Source organism: Silene latifolia, chromosome Y, assembly GCF_048544455.1.
Source record: "Silene latifolia isolate original U9 population chromosome Y, ASM4854445v1, whole genome shotgun sequence".
Lineage (NCBI taxonomy): Eukaryota > Viridiplantae > Streptophyta > Magnoliopsida > Caryophyllales > Caryophyllaceae > Silene > Silene latifolia.
This window is the reverse complement of record NC_133538.1, coordinates 417,742,505-417,762,059: the sequence shown is the minus strand read 5'-3', so window position 1 is coordinate 417,762,059 and position 19,555 is coordinate 417,742,505.

Here is a 19,555-nt window from a genome sequence, read left to right as displayed (position 1 = left end):
CAAATTTTAAGACGGAAATTTTCGACTTACATCATGTTATAGCAATACTCACAAAGATTATATCCTTTTTAACACCATTAAACTATGTTTGAGATGTAAAAATCAAAATTTGTTCATACATGCTACATATCTTGAAAATTTAGTCAACTTTGAAGGTGGAATTTTCATTTTTAAGACAATGTACCATATTACTAGTAAGGATGGTAGTCTTACAAGACAAATAAACAATGTTTTACACATGAAATATCAAAATTTGGGCATGAACACCTTAAAATTCGAAAATTTAAGACACAAATTTTAACATGTAAGACAAGATCCATCACTAACAACAAAAGTTAAGCCTTTGTTGTTCAATTAAACCAAGCAAAAAAAGCAAGAATCAATTTATTGACTCAAGTACCCTAATTTTCGAGTTCAACAAATTTGGGGCAAAATTCTTCATGAAAATTTGATATTGAACAACAACAATGATGTATAAAGCTAATTACTACCATGAATTAAGTAAAAACATGCACACATTTGCCAAAACTTGAACAAATTAGTGTAGATCTAAGTAAACTCAAATTGGGGAAAAATAAAAGAGAAGATAAAACACTTACATTGTTAATTAGTGGAGATTAGTGAAGTAAAAATGAAGTAAGAACTTGAATTCAAGCAACAAATCACTACAATGGAGTTTTGGAATTATTTTTAGAGGAATTTTGGTGGTGAGAATATGAGGTAAGATGTAGAAATGAAGAAGATAAGATGGAGTAAAAAGTAGATTTTACTCGAAAATCTGACCCGTGTAAATCACTCGGTCGAGTGCCGAGTCCACTCGGTCGAGTGGCCGAGTACCCATTTTCCAGAAACTTTAGAGATCCTGGAAATTAGTCCACTCGGTCGAGTGCCTTGTCAATCAGCCTAGTGCTGGCTCGTACTCGTTCAAGTGACTCCCTACGGTTCGCAATTTCCGATTAACTTGAATGATGGTATCCCAGCATCAAAAGAGAAAGTTTGGGGGCTCACCGACTGTCAGCGAATCCTCTTGAGTTGGCTCATACGTTATCCTACTTATTGTCTGTAACACCCCCTTCTTACCCGACCAAGGCAATGGGAGGATGTTACCATCTCGGTTTCCCAAGGCAGTGAATCAGATTTGCAATTAAGAAACATTTAATATAAATAATATATTTTATGAATTACATAACTATGAAGGAATAATAAAGAATACAAGTTAACTACTACAACCTCTCTAAAGAAGACTATGTTGACTATCTCATGTCGTCTCGACTCCAAGTCTTAAGCTTGTCCCGTCTCGCGCGTGATGTCAAATCAACTTGTACTGAACCTGCTCCCCATATGATAGAAAATATTATATCGATCGACACAGGCCACTCCAGAAATAGGTGACTATTTACACACAACCCAAACACGTCAGTTTCAATAAATACACATAGAACACGATGCAATATGTAAGTATGCAATATGCCGATGAAATGCATAACCCATGTCTATACAACACCACAACAGTACCGGGACACGCGCAGCCGTACCCACAACCACACCGGTGTCAAAGACACGCTCACGACACCACACCTCACATATAGGTACTCGGGACACGCGTGGTACCGGGTCCGGAAGCCAACTGGATTCCCTGCCAAACGTCGTGCCGCAACCACACGAGTCCCTCCGTACTCAAGCCATTAATGTGCACATCCCCCTTAGAGTTGGAAGCTCCAAGGGGCTACTCAAGCGTAAGACGGTCTCCCAGCCTTACGTCTCCACAACAACCATAATGACGCCACCAACGTCTCTAATATGATATAACAACAACCAAATATGCAACATGAAATACGACCCTAATTATGTGACTCATCATAGGGTCAATCCCAAATATCATGAACACAAATCCCTCCATTATCCCAACTCCTCCAGTCGTCATAGACCAACATCATGTTATAATGCATTTCCGACAATACGCGATATTCACCCTAATTCTCGACACTAATATGATGCAACACGACTCATAATATGCAATGATAATAAAAGACACACAAATATGTACACACATTATCAAAACCGAGTAGGATAAACCCACCTATAGCAATTTCATAAGCTACTCGAATTCGACCTGATTTCGGCTCATAAAATCGTCTCGTCCTAAATAAATCATACTATCACAATATATTCTACACTATAATACTATATAAAACCCCTTATTATCACCCATTAATTACCTATATTACACATACTAATCACTAACTAATTACCCACAACAAAACCCCCAAAAGTTAGGGTTCATACTAATTAGAAAAAGGTAAATCTCAACTTACAAGGTGAAACAAATGAAGAATAAGATGAGCAATTTCCTAATCCAAGCATGAATCCCATAAGAAGGTGTTTAGGTGGGTTTTGGAGATAAGGGAGAGGATTTGGAGTGAGAAAGGAGAAGATAGAATGATTTAGGCTAAGATCCCGAATTACGTATTATCGGGTACTGTTCAGTGGCACTCAGTCGAGTGCCAGTTTGTAACACCCCCATCTACCAAGGAGCCTTAACAAGACTATCTCTAGCACATACGGGCATTACCATCTCGGTTGCTCGAGGAATAGTAAATATCATAACGTCAATGAAAGAACATTTTAAGTTTATTACAGGTTTAACTTGGCAGAAGAAATGATACAACTGAACAACAAATACTATAGCTATGGTGATACTACTCCATGCCAAGACCCGGTGGAAGACTCGTCCCTTCGACATAGCCAGCTAAGCTGCATATATCAACACCTGCTAAGACTAACTGCTCACCATTATAGATCACGGTAGACACATAACAAGAAAGAAAGACAAACAACACCACACAAGGTCATTAACTAAAGAACAACAGACAACACAAGATACAAGACACACATCCATCTCCAACTCCCATCACCCATCAATCATCTGACTAACTCGAAGGTAAAGTCATGCCAGAATATCCATCGCAACAGATACTCCACACCGCCAGTGGGGGACCGCATTCTTTACAACCTAAGCCCCGCTCATCTCCCTCGAGCGAGTAAGCTATGACCATTAATGTGCGCATCCCCCTTGTGACGGGAACCATAAGGGGCGAATTAAGGGCGTGAAGCCATTCCCAACGATGACTCCACTCAGCCAGGGATGCACCCCGTACACAACATAAAATCACTATTACACAAGCAGCAATACTATTCATCACACAAGATAATTAATCAACAGTACTGAGTAGGAAAACCTACCTTTAACAATTAGCTACAACACTGCATAAGACCATATGACGATAAGACAACCTACATCAACACCTATCATAACCAGTAGGGAAAACCCTATTACTCACAACATAACCACAACAAACCTAGGTATGTTGATGATGATGATGACTTACTATACTCGGTATTCCGGCGACAAGACGCTACCCGACTCAAGTATCCATCCCCATGGTGTCTCCATGTGAAAAAGGAATCTCAAGGGTTGAAGGTGGGTGGAGGAGAGAGGTATCGTCAATTAGGTTTAGGAAAAAAAGAAATGAAAAAAAAAACTGATTTTGGGTTTACGACTTCACGATATATAACTTACCGCTGGAACAGCCATACTCGATCGAGTATGGGACTTACTCGATCGAGTAGCCTCTACTCGATCGAGTCCCTAGAATACTCGATCGAGTAGCCTATGCTAGATCGAGTTCCCCATGTCTAAAGGTCATCAAGTACTAAGTCCGTTTGTATGAAAGGTTCTCAAAGGTCTACCACATGTCCAAGGTCAGTCAACGGCTAGTCAATGGGTCCCTAACGGGGCGGGTATTATAGTTTTGCCCTCTTAAAAAGAACTTCGACCCCGAAGTTCAACTTATCATCTCCCGCAACAAAAGGTGTATGTTAAGTCAAGACAACTAACACAACTTAACCTGGCGAGAACTGTTATAGCCACACCCAACATACTACACACTTTCCATGCCGACTAATCATCATCATCTACCTTTACGAACAGACCATCAAACACAACTCCCTTCCAAGTCACAATCAACTCGACACAACCAACTTACTTACTCAACCAAAACTTAAGCCACTAAACATCTCAATTGCATAAATAACTGATTAAATTACTCAATAACCGTTTAAATCATTTACTCAACAATTACATTACTTAACAAATGATTAAATTATTTGAACAACAATTAAATTATACAACAGAAATAACAAATAAATTACCAATGAAGTATCCTAAAGACGACATTTTAAGCATTTTTCCTGTGCGACATTACTCTTCCCCTCTTAAAAGGAAGTTCGTCCCCGAAATTCACCTTCAAGACGAGATATAAATATTACAAGAAAATGAAAACCATTACCTAATCTTGACATTAAGAGATGAACCAACACATGATGAAACCAACAATCAAAATCTAACCCTCTTTGACATTACTTGTAAAACATGTGTTCATGTGAGTACATCGAATAAAAATAACACACAAAATGATTAAATTATGCGTAGCAATACCAATCCAATATATGTGAAATTTAAGTAATTTGTCCAAGTGACATTATGAAAACATGATTACCCAACAAAATTATCTCAGAATTATTACGAATAATTATACAGATTGAGCAACCGCATAAGACGACAATTAAATACAAATTAGCACCCATATCAAATTACTACCACTATTTAGCTCTTGGATACATTCCATACGCATGTAGAAAACACGAATTAATAATTAACGGTCATAGCACAACATATTACGTCAACAAAGTATCCCCCATAATCTCCATGTGACAAGAAAACCGTTTAGAAACACAGGCAGGGGTACTCGATCGAGTTCAGGTCAGGATACTCGATCGAGTTAAGCATACTGGATCGAGTATCTATAGATCAGAATGCTCCTTAAGATGTCATACGCAGATACTCGATCGAGTTGAGGGCTCTCGATCGAGTAACTGCAGGTCAGAATGCTCCCAAACGCGTTATCAATCAAGGAAGATGTGTCAAGGTTTGGGGTTTCATCCTGACTCCATTGTACCTATGTGACAAAACTAGCAAATCCAATAGAAAAAAATATGGCCGTATGGCCAAATACAAACCGAAATCAAATCTAAATAACGATAAAACAAATGTAACAAGCTAACACAAGTCCGCTAAAACAATACAAACAAGAAAATCACTCGAGGTCGCCTCCTCGCTCCTCCTCCATCTCATCCTCTCCTCCTGCTCGTGAGGTGCCAACTCCCGACGTGCCTCCTCCAGTAGTAGCTCCCGTGTCGGGGTCTCCTCCTGCTCTCCATGGTGCAAGGCACCCATAGGGGTAGCTCGAGGGGTCTCCCCATATAGCCGGGTAAACTCCATAGGAATGAAAGATGCCACTATCATTCCCCACGCCTCGCCACTAAACCGGTTGGGCCAAGCTGGTCCCAATACCCTGGACTTAGGCCATCTCGTGGAGGATCTGAAGCACCAAGGCATTGGACATTCCCTCTGTAAGCTCGCTAACCTGCATCTGAGGGCTGAAGGAAGACGGGTAACTGGGATACTGGTACTGGGGTGGTCCAGGCTGCACAAACTAAGACTCCCCCACCACCTCTCTCACTCTCCTGGGTCCTCTCCCCTCCCCAGGCACCTGGTCCTCCCTCCTCGCCCGGTCTCCCCTGACCGGCTCAGGCATCTCCTCGAGAAGCTCGTCTAAGACCAGGTAGGTCTTCTCGGGGAGGTCAGACTCAGCCATCGGCTCAGACAATGGAAGATGATCTGGGTCGGGCACTATCATCCAACTCCTACCTCTCACCCTCCAAGCTAACCCACCATCACCCAACAGTCTCAACCACTTCTGAGAGATGAAGTAAGCCCTGTCCAAAGTCGGAACAACTGGAACCAAAGGTTTGAGGGCTGAAGAAGCTTGAAAACTAGTCAACCTCTCCGCTAGGCGAGTGACGATAGCACCACAACTAAGGTATTTGGTGGTAGACTTGGCCATCAAGGCCAAACTGGCACATACTTTGGTCGGGGCACTGTAAGCAATGCGCTCCTGTCATGTGGGGTTCAGGTAAGAGACCAACAATATCACCTGTGGACATGGGGGGCCCACATGGGCGCTTGGGGAAACAAGCGTTTGCATTTGTGGAGTCGCCACCAATTTATTGTGGAAAATTGGAAACCGTTCGAATACCTCTTGCCATGTCAAGACACAAAGTAGTGACATGAACACTAAGAACTCGTTACCCTTAGCATTCTATGTCTAGAATGACTCTCGTGGATGCCAATGAACACGGATGTTCATAGAGATCTGGAGGAAGGAGTGAGGGTACGTATTAGGAAGCTCTTTTGATCGAACCCCTAATCCCGCCCGCCTCGTTAGCAGCCTCTACTAATGATTAGGGAAAATCATCTATACTTGATATGTTGTCGATTATATGCATGCAATGCAACAAACAACGTTTTAATCCTAGCATGTGAGAATTAAACTAAGTCGATGAACAAATAATTTAACATACAAAGGGGGTCGAAGTAAGGATTTAGGGTTAATTACATGTGAGAACAAGCAAACAATACGATAATAAAGAGTATAATAAATGAAATACGAATAATTAAAATTACAATAATTACAATGATTTGATGATTTACGTCGAAAATACGTTTAAAACGGATAATTTGAGAAAAGAAAAGGAAAAAAATTAAGGTTAGAAAATGGACATATTAGTGGTGATATTATGATTAATAGTCGATTAATTCGTAAGCTAACGAACTAGGTCAAAGCAGAAACGGAAGTTCAGGGACAGAATTCACCCAAGAACAGGCGCAGCAGAGCTGCGTCCCTTGAAAGAGGCGGAGTGGTCACTGCGTCTGTTCCTGAGGTGAGTTCTGGCTGTGAAGCCGGAACTGCATATCGTTAATGTTCATTGGTAAATTTAATGATCGATTACTGACATTCGACTCAAGTTTAAGGGATTTAACAGGTTATTTACATGTAAATTGATTATAAAAGCAATAAAGAACAAACTTAAATGAATTAGAACGAATTATAGACTAATTATGAGTGAATTAAAGATTAATATGAGATTAATTACAACTAATTTAGGTCAAATTACTAAGACGGAAACGAATGTAAGACGCGATAAACTGATGAAAATATACAAAAGTCGAATCTCTTCTATAGATTTGATATGAATGAATCGAATCTCCAAAGTCCGAGTTTGATTTTAATGATGAAACGAGATTGACTAAGTTAACGATTAGTGATTGATCGAATCGAATGTATGATGAAAGTGCCCTCGTAAAAGGAATTGAATTAAATTGATTAGATTGATTGAGTGGAGTTGGTCAAATTGGTCGGTCATGTAAAACGTAGCTGGTATTCAGAAGGATCCGAGCTTACGTGGTCGAAAGTTCAAGCACGTAGACGCCAATAAGCAAAGAGCACGGTCTTAGAATGCAAAGGGAGAATAGAAGGGCGGGCACTCGTTTGAGAAATATGAGGAACAAAGGTCCCTATTTATACTAATCGCACAGAAGAATTAGGGTTTCGGTAAATATTTGGAAACAAATCTCGAAAAGATCTTAAAATACGCAGAAAAGAGCTGGGGAAGAGGCACAACAATCACTGCGGCTTTTGGAAGAGGCGCAACAGGTGTTGTGTCCTTTCCCCAGAAGTTTCCTCCGGCGGAAGAAAGATTTTCCGCGTTTCTGTTATGGAATTGCAGTAGATCTCAACTTCCTTATTATTTAAAATATAATTTCGGGATATATTTTTCAAAAGATGAAAAGATTAAAATTATGGAATAGAAATATCCGGAATATTCCAGAACATTCCGACTCGGCATTTTAAACGGTTTATTAGAAAATGAAGACGGTTTTTGATCCAGACTCCAAATGAACTCTAATTACTGTCAAAACGACCGTAATGGAGCGTAGATGATGACCAAGGGGTAGACACAAGTATTTGAGCTATCACTTGACGATAAACTTACGAATTGTCATAAGTCGTTCCGTGTACCAAACATGCGGCCCAATAATCACCGGGTGGTTTGTGGGAGGTGCAGAAATGAGGTATCTACAGATCCCCCACTTTGACTGAGACTTAGACAAGGCGAAAGTCAAAGTATAGCTATCAGGTCAATCGAAGATTACAACCTGACTACTATGGCGACGCGAGGCGGCTCAAGGGGTCTGAGCCAATGACCTGTCATCGGGAACATTTTAGAGTCTATCGACTATTGGGGAGGGTCGTTTAAAGTCCATTAGACTACGTAAGGAAGCTCGCCAGTCATAAGAAGAAACCATAACTGAGACTTCTTTCTCGAGATGCTTCCGGAGGTGCGTAGGAGCTGAGGGTAAGCTTAAGAGCTAAGGCTAGGATCTAAAGGATATATAAAGGTTGTACTAAAGGTGTGGGACCCTAAAGGAAAATATCGGCGAGAAGGTACCCTAAGGGTAACTATGGTTTTGGGCGTATGAACTCGGAAAAAGGTGGCTTCAAAGGAGTGCGATCCTATCGGTGAAAGCTAGGTGTGAGAAGATAGGTAGTTTGGGAACCTACAAGATAGTTGGTATGAGAACATCTGGAAGGAACAAAGCGTAACATAATATTGAAGGCAGCAGGACGTTGGTAGAAACTGCTGGGGGAATCTGCTCGCGTCGGTTCCGAGCGAACTCCATATCTAGAGAGGTACAATTGGCTGTCATGAACTCTTGGTGGGAAATAGTTGAGGTGTGTCGAAACACCGTCGACGAAAACCTGCTCGTTGTTGCAAGCGAAGTCTTAATAAAGTACTGCGACAATTCGCAGTCTGCTCGACAATACGGGTCCGGACGAAGAATAAACATCAAATGGACCAAATATACGATATATGGTATTGGAGAAGAGGTGCACCAAAGATGGGCCCACGAATAACGAACTTGTAACGAATTTTTGAAAATCGAATTGGAGGGAAGATGAGGAAGAGGCGCAGCACCTGCTACGTCTTTTCCTGGGTTCGTCCCTGTCTGAGTAAAAACTCGACAGAACCCGTGTTTATTCATAATAACAAAACACAAAAACCTTTAAAACTCTCTCAAATTCCGTCGACATTCGCCAAAACTTTATCAAAATATTAAATTTATTATGACTAATCAAGGTATGTGTCTCATTCTTGCTTTAAACATCCGCATTTTGCTTAATTTGAGTCGAGAAAATTAGGGTTTTCAATCCTAATATGTCGAAAATTTGGGGCTTTCCCCCAAATGAATTTGCCAGGTGAAATTGACCTTAGAAATAGATAATTGGTAGTGTAAGGAACATAACCATGTGCTATCTTCGAATTTTCATTGAGTATTTGAGCATTTGAGTAGAATTGAGACGGTTTCTCAACTGTTTCGTAAATTGCTTCGAAAATGGCCTTAGGATTGCCCATTTGTGTTGAAATTTGGTATTTTAGAATCCTTGTGTGATGGGTAAACTTTCTACCATCTCGGATTTTTGATTTATGACGGCTTTTTCAGGGCACTTTTCTAGGGCATAATCGCCGTTATAGCGAAATACTGCCGAAATTTCGGCTCAAACCCATGACTAGGCTCGAACTTAGACTTGAATTGACCCATTTTACCATGTGAGTGGTCGGGTTTCGAAATAAATGGCCAAAGATGGCGAGAAAAGCCATTCTCGGAGCTTGAAAGGCTTGAAAACACCTTGACTGAGGCTCACCGTCACTTGACGCGACCTAATTTACTCTTATTTTACAGGTAACATGGCTCTACGTCAGGGAGGGCTCCCATGGACGTGGATACTGACTTCGACCCTTCTCTTACTTTTGAGGAGGTGTTAGAGGAGGCGTTTGCTGAGGAGGAGGCCCAGAGGCGGGCCAACGTCGGACGAGGGGGTCACCAGCTAGAGAGGGCACCCTAGTGGGCTGAGAAATGGGATGGCCGATATCTCATTTGGGCTGTGGAGATTCACCTGTCTTATGGGACGGTGAAGAGCATGGTAAATCTCAAACTCGTCATTCCTTCATCATCTTTATTTACTTATTTATTTGCCATTTCATTTCTCTTTCACATCTAGCTAAAGATATCTTTACGTCGAATCGATATAGGAGGCTGGGAACATGAGGTCCTTTTCTGGCTACACGACGATGATGGAGGCCTATGGGAGACTGTCGGAGGAGGAGCATGCCATCATTGAGCTTGGTGCTTTCGGAGCTTTGGTGGGAGCGTGGAGGGAGATCAGGGATGGAAGCTTCGGGCTAACCTTTGCCTAATTCGAGCCTTCTTTAATCGGTACTGGGACACGACCTCGAACTTTTACATGCCTTTTAGCGAGGTCGAGGTTTTGTTGGAGGACTACATCATGATTTATGGTCTGCCGTGTGGAGTGGAGTTTGTGGTGTGGCCGTCGACGGCCATGATGGTGGACTCGGCCGAGGCCAGGAGATTGATTGGCTGGAACCTAGCGGCGAGTGCTGCTATGGTTCCCGGGTTAGTGCCGAGCTCCTATGTCAGGGATTACTTTGCCGGTAAGACCCCGATGGTGGTGACGATAGATGGGAGGAATGTGGTTCCTCCTCCTTGTACTGCGGAGCAGAGGGCTCGTCTGTGGCTCTGGTGGTTCTTGTCTTCACTCTACCTTGGCGACAAGGGGGAGATGCTGTCGACGAAGCTCCTTCCATTTTTTTCTGACCTGAGTGACCTAGGTCGCTGAGACTGGGTCACTCTTGGCTTTGTGGTCCTCACTCACTACATGAGGACCATGGTTCGTCCTGAGCTGATGGAGAAGGGGACTTCTCCTGCTACTGTCGGTCCTAGACTGCTGTTGGAGGTATGAACCTTCATTTCGTATCATGAAAGATCATTTCTTCTTCTTATCGAATCGTGAAAGATCGTCATCCATTATCTTGTTTTGCAGGCGTGGGTGTACTCCTACTTTCCGGGCCTCACGCCTAAGAGGACGGAGCCTGGGCCCAGAGCTTATCCCGTTGTGAGGGATTGGGTGATGTGTCGTACGAAGAGCCAGCGCTCTTCTTACGATGTCTGTCGACGTGGCGTGAATGCCCTAAAGTTGAGTGACATAAGTACTTTTTAATCACTTTTCCTTCATTTGTTTATTCATTACTTCTTTAGAAGCGATCATAAGAATAACCTCTTATTTGCTTATCCTAGTGGGTGCCCAGGCCTTGGGTGGACTACCTTGACGCCCCTCCTTTCGTGGCTGAGGTCCTTCAACCTAGGAGCTCGAGTCGGTTGTTGTTGAGGACGTCGATGGGTCTAGTGTGGTATCTGGGCGAGCGCTTGACTAGTCACTCCTCTCGCGATGCTTTCACGGTTCCCATCGATCCTCCTCGGACGATGTTTAGGAAACCTTCTGACGCTGAGAGGGAGGCTAACCTGGCTGACGTCGGTGGCGACGCTCTTCTTCTTCCTGGTCAGGAGTACTTTGTGTTTATTCGCCAGAGGCTGGCGTACTGGCCGGTCGTGGTAAGTGCTTCATTTTCCTTTTTTGAGTTGACTTGATAAAATGATGAATGATCATCAAATAAAGAATTCATTTGAATTTTCAGGAGGTTGAGGAGGTGGGCGTCGAGCCCCCAACGTACCCCAAGACCCTCGAGTACACTGACGCAGCGGGGATGATGACGATCTTCGAGCTCCGCGACTTTGGCGAGGCGGTGACAGATGCTGGCCTAGAGGAGTGGCAGCACTTGGTCAGGAGGGTAAGCTCCCGATTCCGTTGGCTTTTGCTATTGTATGGGAATACATTTGTCCATTTTATTGAAAACCTTTGTTTATTAAAATGCAGGTGGCGCCGTCTCAGCACGTGGCATTGTGGAGGGTGGCCAACCGGCTACGGGCTACTGGCATTGAGGCACTTGCTGGTGGTCGAGGACGACAGGTATGAACCTTTTTTTTACTTCATTTTGAATTCTGTTGTAATTTTCTCGCATTTGAAATGATTGAAATGAGGCATTTCTTTGTCATCTGCAGAAGGAGCGATCTGGAGCGTGAGCTAGCGCAGTCCCAGGAGGAGACGACTCGCCTGCTGAGGGAGTTGGAGGTTAGAGATGCCGAGATTGCCGTTCTCGAGGCCAGGGTAACCGAGCGAGGTGGTGACCAGGAATAGTTGTCTTTGTATTTTGTTGCTTCTGTTGTCGTCGGCTGTAGTGCACAGATTTTGTACATTTAGGACTTACATATAACATTTTGGTTGTATATATGATGGCCTGAGTGCCTTTGCTGCTGGGTTGTACGTTCGTTCTTGCAGGTTAGCTTTGAACAGGTTTGGTAGATGACGGTTTACTCCGTCATGTTGCCGAAATTTACATAGAAACTGCACATAGAACACATATTGTACATATGGCTTGAACTAGCGCAAGATAAAGAAAAGACCTAAAAAAATGCAAAAGCTTTCCCAGAAATGAGGAAGAAAATTTGCCAAAAATGACCGGACGGTAGGGAGGGCTACCCCCTAAAAAAATAAAAAAAAAAGAAATGTACAAGTTTGAAATGAAATGCGAAACACGATTAAAATGATTCCCCCAAGAAAGGAAATAAAATGAAATGGGTAAGTGTGCCTTTTTGACGAAAATGTTGATTTTGTCTCGAAAGGCGTGCCCGAAAAATTAGGAAACATAAAATATGGTAATTTGACGCAATTACCAAAATAATAGCCTATTAAGAATAGGGAATTATATCAAGAGGAATTAGAAAAGATCCAACGCAGAAAAATCACAGAAATCGTCTGAGGAAGAGGCGCAGCACGAGCTTCGATCCTTCGAAGAGGCATAGCAGGTGCTGCGCCATTTCCCCAGTTCGTCGGTTCTGACGGATTTTAGGAAACAGCTTTTAGTATCAATATAGACGTCGAGGGAGGTTTTATTCACATAATTCTTCCGTCCTTCTTCCGTCTATTATATAAAACTCTCCTATTACATAGAAAAATTTACAAATCATGGATGCCTTGGAAAATCGTTTCAAGGAATGGACAAACGAATTTACAAATGTCGAGAAGCATGATATGGGTGATTTCAATTTAGGGTCAATCTTGAGTCTGAAACTGGTGAAGGTTGTAAAACCATTCTTGGATGCTTGTCTCGAATATTGGGACCCTAATTTCCACGTGTTTACCTTCCCTGGAGGGGACATCTGTCCGTTTCCTGTGGAAATTGCTACAATTGGAGTATGGGACCCAGAAAATATGCCTGCTATACCCTCTAGCTCTCAAGGGTACAAGAACAAGTTTAGAGATTTACTTGGCCTGACTAAAGCTGAGGTTGACCGTCTTGTAACCTCAAAAGGAGTCCGTATGCTCGATTTTATTGATCGATTTATAAACAGGGAAGACCCTTCCATCTCTTATGTGGCGAGGAGTAGGGCATTCGGGTTTTGCCTACTGTATGGTTATGTCCTCCAAGGGCATGTTGATAAGGAAATGAGAGGGGATCCTTGTTACTTGAGCTTGATTGAGCAAATGGAGCTGCGCAGGAGCCCAGCTTGTCTATGCCTAGGAGAGATCATTTTGGGGCTGGATAACAGGAAAGCCAACTGTGAGCTTCCTTATTTGGGAAGTCCTATCATTTTGCAGGTAAGAACGCAACCTTTTTTTTCCCCTTTTGTTTTGTTTTCTTTTTTCTTTTTTCACTTTTTTAGGTTTTTTTGGTTGGAAATTAATTCCTGTCTTTGGTAGGTTTGGCTCATGGAGCGTCTGCGGTTGATCGAGCCCCCAGCTAATGTACCCGGATACCATGCTCGGTCGATTGCGATGAGGGCCAGATTCTATATGGTGGACTTCACTCGGGTGTGAAACTATTGGGAAAAGAAGCTGAAGAATAAAGGTGGCCCCCTGATCAGATGGGTTATGCCATGGTGGCATCTCAAGTCAGTTACTGGAGTGTCATCCTTATACCCTACTCGGTCGGTACGCATTCCTGGCTTGGACTTCATGGTATGCATCTTCCCGGAGAGATTGATGAGGCAGGTGGGCCTTAAACAGAAGATTACCAAGCTTGATACCTTTCCTCAGACTGCAGTGGCACATATTGCCGATAGTCGTAGAGAGTGGGCCCTCAAGTGGGCTCAGAGAAACATGTGGTTCCTACATTCTTTTGTTAGTTCATTGTGGGTATCAGATTCATATTTGCAGTGGAGGAAGGCTACCACTCTCGAGGAGCGCGAGAAATTGAGGAAGCGTGAGCCTGTTGACTACAAGATCCGTGAGGTAGCAAAGGAGAACCAGAAATATTTGACTGAGGGGGAGGAAGAAGCTGGATTCCGAGTTGTTCATCCGTCAAAGAAACCAAAGACTGCTACTGCCGCAGAGATGGTGGTTGATCGAAATGGTAAAGCTAGACCGCGAGAGAGACCTTTGGTGATTAGGTCCGAGATAGCACAGGAGCGCCCGGCTCGTGGTCGAGATAAAAAGTATGATAAAAATGACAAAGGCAAGGGAAAGATGGAAGAATAGCCTAAGTCGTAGTATTATTTATTATTATTATTATTATTTGTACTAGATGATGGGGTTTTTAGAATCCTAGTATATTTATTATTTTTAATATTTTTTTTAGCATTTTTATATTATGTGGCGTATTATTATTATTTATGGTGGAAGAATGAATAAAAGATTACTTAGTTATGAAACTATTGCGATTTCCCTTTTACTATTCTTGTCGAATTTCAAATGAAAATGCAAATGTCCTTCTATTTACATTTAAAATAATGGGTTGTATCCTGTGAAGGATTGCCTACGTATTCATTTTAAAAATGAAAACAAACCCTTGCACGTAGTTCGAGTAAATGTAAAAGAATAATTGTTCTAAGCAAGAGCTTGTAGTGAACTAGAAATTGAGCATGAGCCTTACTTACTCCTAAAACACAATTCGATTAATTTGATGATATGAGGATGACGAATTGTCAAAATGCAAGAGCAAGGTTACATGAGCTTGATTTCAGCGGGCCAGGGGCCGTTTTTATTTTGTGTCGCATGAGCGGCATGTGGGTGTTACGCGTTGCGCGTTTTTGTCCTATTCTAGGCATAATATCGTTTTAGTTGGTCGAGGTTAGTTGGGTTAGCAAATTTGTTCCCATCTAGGTCTGTGATTCTAACCGGACCCCCCCCCCCGGGAGTATGGACTTGACCAAGAACGGTCCGGCCCAGTTGGGTTTGAACTTTCCTCGTGGATCGACAGGTAGAAGAGCTCTAACTGATTTGAGGACTAAATCTCCTTCTTTGATGTTTCTAGACTTAACCCTTTTGTTTAAGGCTCGTTTGATACATGCTTGATATGTTTGCACATTATGTAATGCGCGCAATCTTCGTTCATCCGAGAAGATGAGTTCTTCATCTCTATCTTTCTTCCAATTGGCTTCTGGAATTTGACTTTAGAGTAGAATTTGTAAGGATGGGATTTCTAGCTGAACTGGTTGCACAACTTCCATACCATAAGTCAAATAGAAAGGAGTAGCCCCAGTGGGCATCCAAACTGATGTGCGATATCCCCATAAGGCGAATGGTATCTTACTTGGCCAATATCGATAATTATCGCTCCTTTTCTTGAGAATTGTGACAACATTCTTGTTGGCTGCCTCCACTGCGCCATTAGTTTGTGGTCTATATGGCGAGGAATGGTGGTGTTTGATTTTGTACTTGTCTAGCAATTGTTCAGTCTCAGCCTGGAAATGTGATCCATTGTCACTGATGATTTCGTGTGGGCAACCATATCGATAGATGATATTGGTTTGTATGAATTTTGCCACGTTCTTAGCTGTGAGACTAATGTAGGATGCTGCTTCTACCCATTTGGTGAAATAGTCGATAGCCACCAAAATGAAACAGTGACCTCCTGCTCCGGCTGGGGTGATCTTCCCTATGATGTCGATTCCCCAAGCAGAAAATGGCCAAGGAGATGTCATGGTGTAGAGTAGTGAAGGAGGGACGTATTGCACATTCCCGAAGATTTGGCAGTTGTGACAATATCTGACATATTTGACGCAATCGGATTCCATTGTGGTCCAGTAATATCTCAGGCGCGTTATTTTCTTTGCCATCATTGGTCCACTCATGTGAGGGCCACATTCTCCATCATGGACTTCTTCCATCACTTTCTGTGCCTGTGAATGATCAAGGCAACGTAAGACTACACCAAGAGGTGTTCTTTTATACAATTCTCCTTGCATAAGGATGTATTGAGAGGCGAGTAGGCGTATACCACGTTGTCCTCTCTTATCCATATCCGGCGGATAGGTGCCATTGAGCTTGAAGTTTAGAATGGGTTGAAACCAAGGTTCCCCTGGGTTTTCTTCATCATCTGTGATTTGGTGCAAGTAGGCTGGTTCTGACCGTCGTTCAATGCATAAAGGCATTTCTACCATATTGTCTGGCATGTTAATCAGAGATGCAAGTTTTGCAAGAGCGTCTGCAAACTGATTTTCTTCTCGAGGTAGGTGTAGTTAAGTCACTTGATCGAATAATTGGGCAACTTGGTCTATCCTGGCCTGATAGTGTGCTAGACTTTCACCTAAAATTTTCCAAGATCCCGTAATTTGGTTGATGATCAAGGATGAATCTCCGCGAACTCGAAGATTCTTGATGTCTAAACCTACTGCCGCTTGTAGCCCAATGAGGCAAGCTTCTTATTCTGTTGCGTTATTTGACACCTCGAAGTTGAGTTTGACAGAGAGTGGTGTATGCTCACCTTCAGGAGAGATGAGCAATACTCCTATTCCAAATCCTCTTAGATTCGATGCTCCATCAAAATAAAGGTCCCAAGAGTCTACATTGGTTTGGAGTATATCCTCATCTAAAAATGACCATGTGTCCACTGCTTGGGTGTCGTTGACTGCGAAGAACTCGGCGACGGCACACCCTTTTACAACCTTTAGAGGTACGTATTTAAGATCGAACTCTGAGAGCATTAAGGTCCATCTTGCCAAGCGTCCGTTCAGAACGGGTTTTTCGAAGAGGTATTTGACAGGATCCATTTTGGAGTACACCTTGACGGAGTAGCTAAGCATGTAATGGCGTAGCTTTTTTGTTTCCCACACAAGGGCGAGGCATGTCTTTTCGAGTGGTGTGTACTTACATTCATATTCCAAGAACTTCTTACTAAGGTAGTAGATAGCTCTCTCTTCTTTTCCGACGGTCTGTGCTAGCATAGCCCCAATGGCTGTTTCGGTCACTGTGAGATATAAACCAAGAGGTTGATCTCGTTGAGGAGGCATGAGCACTGGTGGTTTGGCCAGTATCTCTTTGATTTTGCCGAACGCCTTTTGACAGTCGTCATCCCATATAGTGTGATCTGTTTTCTTTAGCTTTTTGAAGATGGGTTCACAGATCATGGTAAGTTTCGATATGAATCGAATAATATATTGCATCTCGCCTAAAAATCCTCTAACTTCCTTTTTTATCCGAGGTTGTGGCATTTTGATTAGAGCTTTGATTTTGGAAGGGTCGATTTTTATTCCTCGTTGACTGACGACATATCCCAGAAGCTTGCCTACTGATGTTACCCCAAATGCACATTTCTGAGGATTGAGCCTCATGTTGTACTTCCGTAGTCTTAGGAAGAATTTGCAAAGGTTATTAATGTGCCCCTCTCTATCCTTGGACTTGACAATCATATCATCTACGTACACCTCTACTTCTTTATGCATCATCTCATGTAGGAGCATGGTTGTAGTGCGTTGATAAGTAGCTCCAGCATTAATTAATCCGAATGGCATAACAGTGTAGCAATAGATGCCCCATTGAGTAATAAAAGTAGTCTTATGCATGTTTTCTATAGCCATCTTGATCTGATTATATCCCGCATACCCATCCATGAAGGACAACAACGCGTGATCTGCCGTATTGTCCACCAATATGTCGATATGTGGTAGAGGAAAGTCGTCCTTGGGAATCGCTTTGTTTAAGTCTCTGAAATCAACACAAACATGGATTCTCCCATCCTTTTTAGGTATGGGTACTATGTCGACTACCCAGTCTGAATACTCGGAAACTTTGATAAATCCGGCTTTGAATTGCTTATCAACTTCTTCTTTGATCTTAAGAGCCCATTCTGTCCTCATTCGACGAAGCTTCTGTTTTACAGGTTTGAAACCTGCTTTGATTGGAATTCTGTGTTCTGCAATGTCCCAGTCGATTCCTGGCATGTCTTTGTAGGACCAAGCAAAAACGTCTTTGAACTCGTGCAGGAGGTCTATGAAACTAGCCCTTTCGGTTGGGCTTAGGGTTGTCCCTATCCTAAGTTCTTGGGGTTCTAGTTCAGTTCCCTCATTGATGGGTTGAGTGTTCTCTATAACTGGTGCCCCTTCCCCCTCTTGTAATATTTCTTTAGCTATGTAGGGAGGTAGTTCGATGGAGTCTGGGTCTGGGTCATCCACATTATCATCGTAAATAAATTTGTATTCAGAATAACACAAAGAGTAAGCTGAATCTGATTTATTCATATAAAATTTTGAAAAGAGTTGAAACAATGAAGCCATTTGTTCAGTAGTCAGTGGCGGCAAAGGGAAAGCTGTTGGGACATTTCCCAAACTACTGTTACTACTCGATACTATGCTAGGAGAAACAAGGGGATTGGGAGTGACGACAGGAGGAGACTCTATAGGGACTTCTCTAGACTCTGACTCTGATTCCGACTCTGACTCCGACTCTGACTCGAATTCATGGTCTTCTGGTTCTCCTTTGAACATCTCTCCTTCTCCAATGGTGAGCTTGAAGAGTCTTTCTTCGTTGTTTGTCCATTTGATCGATTTTCTGAATCCTTTTTGCTGATATGAGCTGGTTTCGGTGATTAACGTGGCAGGGTTGAAATAGTCGTCTTGAAGTATCATGGTAATGATCTCGTCCTGCGCAGCTCTAACAAACCGATCTTCTCCAAACAGAAGGCTAACGGCCTATTCGTCTAAGCAAGGTGCTTGACGAGTCTTGACGGTAGGAACCGTTTCTGAAGGAATGAAGTAGCAATCGTGAAATATCTCGATTCCAGCTAGTTGCCTTCCTTTGTAGTGCCAAGGTTCGGGGAACCCATGATAGTATTCTTGACTCCCTTCTCTAACGAAGTACCCATATAGGGTAGGGAGGTAGGGTCGCATTTGGATTCCCACATTCTTACGGTTTTGGAACTGTGTGAGCATCCCTAGAGCTTCTTCTTTTGTGGGTTTGTATCCCAATCCTAACGGTATCCTTTGAGAGTTTCCTTCTTTGTAAGGTGCAAAGGTATTTCTTCGGACAGGGTTCAATGTCTTCCCGGGAAGTATCCCTGGGACTTGAGTATGTGGTTGACCACTAGATTGGAATATGGATTGAAGTACAAGGGTGCCAGTTCACTTTCTACAAGGTTTATGCTATGGAAGCCCCCAAGCTCGTATACTGGTTCTATAACTACTTGGTTGCTTGTCATCTTTTCTATCACTGCCTTAATAGGCGACAAAGTGATCGTCACTACTTTGCCATCTAGTGGAATCTTGATTTTCTGGTGGAGGGTGGTTGTTACCGCTTTGGAAGCGTGAATCCAAGGCCTTCCCATAAGTATTTTGAATGATGCTTTGATATCCACTATTTAAAAGTTAACCTGTCGCTCAATCGGCCCCGTGGCTATGGTG